The sequence below is a fragment of the Podarcis erhardii genome, assembly GCF_964252035.2.
Source record: "Podarcis erhardii genome assembly, chromosome: 2".
In the NCBI taxonomy this organism is placed as follows: Eukaryota; Metazoa; Chordata; class Lepidosauria; order Squamata; family Lacertidae; genus Podarcis; species Podarcis erhardii.
Window position 1 is genome coordinate 52032681 of NC_138498.1, and position 7297 is coordinate 52039977.

The window sequence follows — 7297 nt, forward strand, 5'->3', positions numbered from 1 at the left end:
AATAAATAATGGAGGGAAATTACATTTCCACCACAGCACTGAAATAGCAGTGTTTTTCATCTGCAAAATTGCAATTCTTTTCTATCTAGCACTTCATTTGGAACTGTAAATGCTGTTTGGAAAAGCATTTACACAATTGGTAGGGAAACCTATTGGAAATCACTCACAGCATCTCTGCCTATGAGTGGTGTAAATCTTTCCCCAACACCTGCATGTAAAAATAGATATTGACTTTAAAAGCAGAGGGTCCAAGTTCTGTATCAGATGCATGAGATCATTTATCTAATTATGGTTTTAAATATTGTGAACACAAGCAAAACTACCTTGCTCACACCAGCTCCAGCCATTCCGTGGACTTCCCCTTCCTCTTTTTTCACTCTTTGGTTTTTAGAAAGCTGTAAACTCTTTCACTTCCTTACTTCTGACAGCAACGGAAGTTGACAAAATTATGCAAGGAAGAGTTTCCCACCTGCACCCTCTAAAATCAACATCCTAACATACTATCTCTTGTGTGTTGTCCTTTCTCCAAAGATCAGAAAGACTTGTTGTTTGTCTTTTACAAGCCTCTTGATGTCCACACTTTCTGGACTTAACCTATAAATAGCATTGGAATTGCTTCCTGCAGGCGTGACATTTATCTATCAGAGAAAGTGTATACAATTTCTATGCTGGACTTGGATTCTTAAATTAGCCCAGCCAAGGAAAAAAGTGCAAAGTTATATAACCAAAGAGGCAGTCACTGTACTCCAGGGGGAGACACAAAAATGGGTGTTGTATGATTTTATCAGTGTTGTACAAGATAAGAAGCATCAACCTGAATCAAGTAATTGTTTTCAGATCACTTCAAACCAGTGTTTCCAATCTCATTTCCTCCAGAGAAGTTAGTTGGTGTCTCCCAGGCACAGCTCACATAGAGAACAAATATAGGGAACAAAACCAAATACCATCCTTCAATTCAACATGCCAGCACTTCTCAAGAAAAAAAGAGGAGAGGGTAGTTGATGACTGGGGCTGATGAGATTGTAGACCCAAACATCTGGAGGACAAGGCTGGTCACATTGGCCTCAAATGGAAGCTCCCCCAGTTAGGAAATAGGGCAGGCAGACACAAAGGATGGAATTCAACATCACACCATTTCCAACATTCTGTTGGTATCAGCGTTTCGGCTTGCTAGATGGAACATTTGTTCTTCCCTCCCATGTCTGCTGCTCCTTGGTTTGCCCACCCCACCCTGAGCCAATTTCCAGTGTGTGCAGCGGGGACACGTGCAAAAGCCCTCTTGCACAATGCAAGCCCTGCCAATTTGCTACATGGGGGCTGGCAGGCAGATGTTGGGGGACAATATGCAGTCGACCTGGATCTAATGCATGCCAGTGGCTATTTTACTGATATTAGAAGAAATCATATCTTAGGAGATGCGCCTCCAAAAGCTGGGTCAAAGCAAGCATCTGCTTAAAAAAAATGCACTGCTGGATTATTATTATTATCATCATCATCATCATCATCATAAAAAAAAAAATATTGATTTTCCAAATTTATAACAAACATAAACAAACAAACATAAATCCTAACTATAATAGTTCCACTTTTGTTAACATTGTTAGGTGACTTCCTCAAATTCCCCTGGCTGAGTTTCAATGTATATCATTGTAACAGTTTTCAAAAACTAATTTCTCATAAAATTTACTTAGTCAATTAACATCTTTTCTTTTCTTTTTTTCTTAGCTTTAGACGTATTATTCTATAACATCACATATTTAAATCCTAAGCCAATCTGGTACTTGCAAGTATTTCTATTTAAGTTATCTTAGCATATTTAGCTAAATAGTCTTTAAATTTCATCCATTCCTCCTGGTACTCCTCCTCCTTCTGGTCGCGGACTCTTCCGGTCAGGTCGGCTAGCTCCCAAAAGTCCAACATCTTCATCTGCCATTCCTCCACTGTTGGTACTTCTTGTGTTTTCCAATTTTTAGCCAACAAAATCCTAGCAGCAGTTGTGGCATACAAAAACAATCTAACATCTTTCTTGGGCAATTCCAAACCTATTATTCCAAGAAGAAAGGCCTCTGGTTTCTTAATAAATGTATATTTCAACATTTTTTTCAATTCGTTATAAATCTTCTCCCAGAAGTCTTTCACCTTGGGGCAGGTCCACCACATATGATAAAAGGTACCTTCTTTTTCTTTACATTTCCAACATAGATTATCACTCTTGTGATGCACTGCTAGATTAGACCAAATGCATATCTAGTCCAGCATCCTGGTCCTTGCAGTGACCAACCAGATGCCTCTAGAAGCCCATAGGCAGGGCATGGGAATAATCCTGGAGAGGGCATATAGCAGTCATGACTAGCAGCCATTGATAAAGTGACTGAGAGGCCAGAAGCTGGACAGGCCTGAGTAGACAATTCCCACTAGCACCATATATATTTCTTTCCTTTTCCTTTTTTCTTTCATGAAACCCCTCCCTTGGGAAATTGAGCCTTTAAGAAGAGTTTCCATCTAGCTTTGGTGGCTTTTTCTTTCCTATCTTATTCTATTTTAGTACGTGTTTTATGAGGGCTCCAAGAGAACCCATGGCTTTGCCTGCCTGTATACCCCCACACGCCTTTCATTCCAGAGAGTTCCATACCATACCAGGCTTCAGAAGGGCCGAGCAGCTTAGCTGTGCCTGTTTTACAGTGAACCTTTGAGGGAAAACATACCTCTTCCAAAATGAAGTGAGTGTGAGAAATAGCTGTGTTCTCCTCACCCTCTTCCTTGCTTGTTTCTCTTCTTGTCTGCCTAACTTGCAAAAAAGCTGTGTCACATTGGGTCAGGTATCACTGGTTATGGATCTATTCCTTAACCTATCTAATCTTCTGTCTACTTTACATCTTTCCTCCCTTTTCCTTATTTAGTGATGGTTGTAACTCTGTATCAGGTCTTCCACAGCGCTCCTCACACCCTAGCGGTGTAGCAATAAAATTATTAGTGCGTTTGCAAAGCAGGGCCCGGTATGGTTTCACATTGGATGAGGGACTGTGTGTTGAGATTCCTGCATTTCAGGGGGTTGGACTGGATGCTCCTCTGGATGAGAGAAAACTTTAGGGTTTATGTGTGTAGTTCTATGCAAATGTAAAGAAGGATGTGTGGTAACAGCACAATTACAAGGCAGTAACTGGGGATGCCTCTGAGAGGAGAGCACCATAGTTACTTCTGTCATTTTCCCACAATTCATTGCATTTCTTCACTTTTACAATCTGTTCCTGGACTGTAGCAGTTCAAATTGAATATAGAGGGATCATGTGCTGGAATAAAAAAAACCACCTGTAGTTATCTTCATCTATCCTGATACAGAGACAGCGTAGTAGCATTCTCCTTGCTTTATCAAAGGAGTGGTGTCTGAAGTGTCATCAGCACAGTCCTATTTTCATAGTCCAAGTAGTATGCAGCTGAAACTTGGTTAAAACCACTGTGATTGTGCCAGTTTCTCCACAACGGGACAATATGTCAGTTTCCAAGATGATATTTTATTCAAACAGGGGGGGGGGGGAGAGAAGAAACAACAACTGAACACTGAGTCTCTTGCACCATCTCCAAATGAGTGGGTAGTGAGTTTAGTGCATCTATTCAAGCCAGCAGAAAGATGACAGTAGCTTATGGGTGGACTGGTCATTAACTGGGACCAGGATAGAGTCCATTGACTCCATTGGGCTACCATTAGATGGAAAGGTAATCTTCTCACATTGCAGATTAAACTACCTGCAGAAACTTCTCCCTCCACCCCCCATACTTCCCCAAGCACTTTTCATTACCAGTTTGCACTAGAGGGCTACTCCTATCATGGTTGCTGGGCACAGAGGCAAGAATGGCCTTATTCATCTTCCTACCCGGGCTTCTTCCATAAGCATCCTTGAGACAGGCTTTCCTATATCTGTCATTCATATAGACATATTCACCACATGGAGAAATGTTAACTTTGGGCCCAGCTAAAGAGTCCACCTAACCATTCTATGGTTAGGGATTCATGGGTGGGGTTTTGTATAGCAATGGTTTTAATAGAGCATAGAGAGAGAAGCAGCTATTAATCTAGACTAAAAATGTGTGATTCTGCACATAAGCGATGAATTCACTTCAAATTCCTGCCCTGCTCAGAGGAGACATTTCAAACCTAAGGGTTAGATCCAATCTCTCAATTGAACCCGTATCCAAAGATTTGCTAGATCATTCCAGAAAGAAATCAGGTTGGTTTTTCTAGATACCTATGAAATTCCAGGTTTCCATGTTATAACTGCTCAGGGTAATAATACATGAACTCTGGCAGAGAAATGCTATATGCCCAGTTTAATTGCTTTAAATCTCTTGTCTCTCAAGTGGCATCTCTCCCAGGAAAGTAACAGATCTCCTTTTCTTCCCAGGGAAGCACAAACAACATCCATTCAGCCAGTTTACCGGGTGCCAGTGCTCTTTCTGTCCCGTTTCTGTCTGGCAGCTGGCTTTTGTGCCAGTGCCCAAAAGGCAAAGGGGTGGAGAAGCCTGGCAGCTATTCCATTGGGGAGAGAAATCCCTTTCAGCAAAAGTTTAATAGAAGCTTGAGTAAAAGAAACACATATGGCAGCATGCCAGGCTTATGGTGGCATATAGAATCTGGACAAGACAAGCAGTTTCAGGCTTGGCAAACCCCACACATAAACAGAATCTTGCCTTAGGCATTGCCCATCAATGTCCACAAGCCAGCAGAATAATAAATTGGAAATCAGGAGAGAAAAACATAACTCAGTCCATTTATACTTTTCAAATTTATACATTTTCATTAGTTTTACAATCAATTTAACATTTCAAAATTTGACTTCCTTCACCCTCTTTCTGCAGTTCCTTAAATTCATTTTATAATATCTTCTGCATATCCAAATTCATTTAACTTGCTCATTTAATTATCTACTGTAAATATATACTCTTATAAATCTGTAGGTTATTGCAATAATCCTGCTAATGTTTTTATCTGTTTACAATTTATCTGTAAATATTCAGTAAACCATTTCCATTGTTTTATAAAAAGTATGTTGTCTTGATTTCTTATTCTTCCAGTAAGTTTCACCATTTCTGCATATTCCATAAGTTTTTTTATCCATTTTTCATTTACTCAGTCCACCCTAGTTCCTTTTGTTGCTAAGGTGCATCTGATCTTCTTTCTGCAACAACTGTGTGTTGGGCATGGTTGCCTGCAGAGAAATTCAAATGTGAGAACACCTATTTACCTATTTATTCAAGGAAACTGAATGCTGGGAGATTCAGGACTCTCAGGGAGCAGTACTTCTTCACACAGTACCTAGTTATATAAATTCCCTACCACAAGATGCAGTGAGGACCACTAACTTAGATGGCTTTTAAATGTATTTTTAATATTTTATGTAAACTGCTTAGAAGCCTTAGAGGCTTTAATGATCAAATACTATATACTGTATTTTTCCATCTAAAAGTAGCCCCCATATATAAGATGCCCCCTATTTTGGGGGACTCCAATTTAAGAAAATGGGGGGAGATCTAGCCATGTATAAGATGCCCCCAAATTTTGGACATTATTTTTTAGGGGGGAAACCTAGTCTTATACAAGGAAAAATACGGTAAATCCTGTTGAATAAACAAGGCCACCAATAGCTGCAACTCACAATGGTTATGTTGTGCCTCCACTTTCTTCATTATATGCCTCTGAGAACCAGTGAGTAGGAATCCAAAGTGAGGAGGCCCAATTGCACTCAGGTTCTTTATATAGACCAGAGTTCTTGACCAAAGCATGTCCATTGTCACACCATAACTGGAACAGAATGCTGGGCTGTGGGACTTCTATTCCTTTTGTCCCATCTGAATCAGTTTCAAAGGTACTTAATCCATATCTATCTTGTATAAATCTTGTCATTTCTTATGAAACACTGCATTTCTATGTGTTTCACCCCAAATCAGCTTTGATTTAAATGGAGAAATGAACAACCTTGCTGTGTTTTAAGTCTGAGATATTCTAAAGGCAAAAACTGAGTCATTGTGAAGGGGGTTAATTCTGGATTTTTTTATAAAAGCATAAATGTATGCGGTTTGAGAAATGATTTTGAGATTCAGAAGGGTTAAGCTGAGTGGCAAAATTAAATCACATTTAATAATAAAAGGGCAACATCTTTTCTTAGAATATTATAAATTAACATAATTGCATTTAGTTAAAATGAAAGAATATGAAAAAGATCAAACACATATAACCTTTATTTTGCTAAGGATGGTACTTAATTATTTTATAACAGCTAGTTCCATTACACACATAGGTGCTAAAGTCTCAAAATGTTAGAGTGAATTGAAGTTCTGGAACAGGCTTGTCTAGGTGATGCAGACTACACATTTTTATGAGCAAAACTAACGTCACATCTTTGCTCATGGAAAGCCCTGGCTGTAATAAATATGCAGCAGTAATAACCCCAAATACCTTATGTTTGAGCTTTGGCTCCAGTTCCTGGTTTCCCTGAAGCATTAAAAAAAGACATAGAAGCATGAACCAACGTCCCGTTTCGTAGTCACACCCTCCCCTCTTCCTTTCTTGGTATAATTTCAGCAAGGTTCTTGTCTATGTTAACAGCCCATGCTACATCTCTGACATATTTTTATGTCAGGCTCTCCATCAATATGTTGCTGTGGAATTGTGTGTGACAGAATGCTCCAATAAGAACTTGGGGGATTGTACGTATGCAATCTTTGTGATTTACTAATAGAATAGGGAGCTGGATATTTATGCATGTCTCAACATAGGCCACTAGGTTATAAAGAGTTCAAGGAAAATTCCAAAGTGCTGAATGGAACCACTGAAGTTTTGCATGACACAATTGCAACATTATGGAATTAAGATCCTGACTGTCCTAGGATTATCAGTGATCTTTTTCCTTTATGCTTGTCAACTTGCTTTGTTTTCCCATGGGGCTTCTGTTTTTGAAGACCTAGAGTTCCACATGGTGCTTTCATCTCCAAATCATGGAGAATGGCGGGAAAGGTTGAGTCTTCCTGTTTGTGAGAAAAGAAAGGTGCTTAACTTCCACTTCTTACCCCACCTTCCCATTTAGTGCAATTAATAGCCATAATTGTTTTTCCAGGCAACAATGTAAAGACACCATTTTCCCTCTCACTGATGATATGAAACAAGGGAGCTATTCGCCGGGATACAGTGTGTGAGGAAATACTTGGACTGAATCCACAGTTTAGCACATAAATTCTCCTTCCTGCTCTGTCACATTCTCTATGTTGACAGAGATCCATTTTTGGTGTGAATTGCAATAAAGAT

General features: G+C 39.5%; 1 long non-coding RNA gene across 1 annotated transcript; it reads right to left on the reverse strand.

Moving 5' to 3' along the window:
* Nucleotides 1–4780: 4780 nt before the first annotated feature.
* Nucleotides 4781–5709, reverse strand: LOC309336479. The gene is made up of 2 exons (XR_014154049.1): nucleotides 5652–5709; nucleotides 4781–5204 (listed from the first exon to the last, which is right to left on the reverse strand). It is a non-coding gene; the product is annotated as an uncharacterized lncRNA (long non-coding RNA).
* Nucleotides 5710–7297: the final 1588 nt, after the last annotated feature.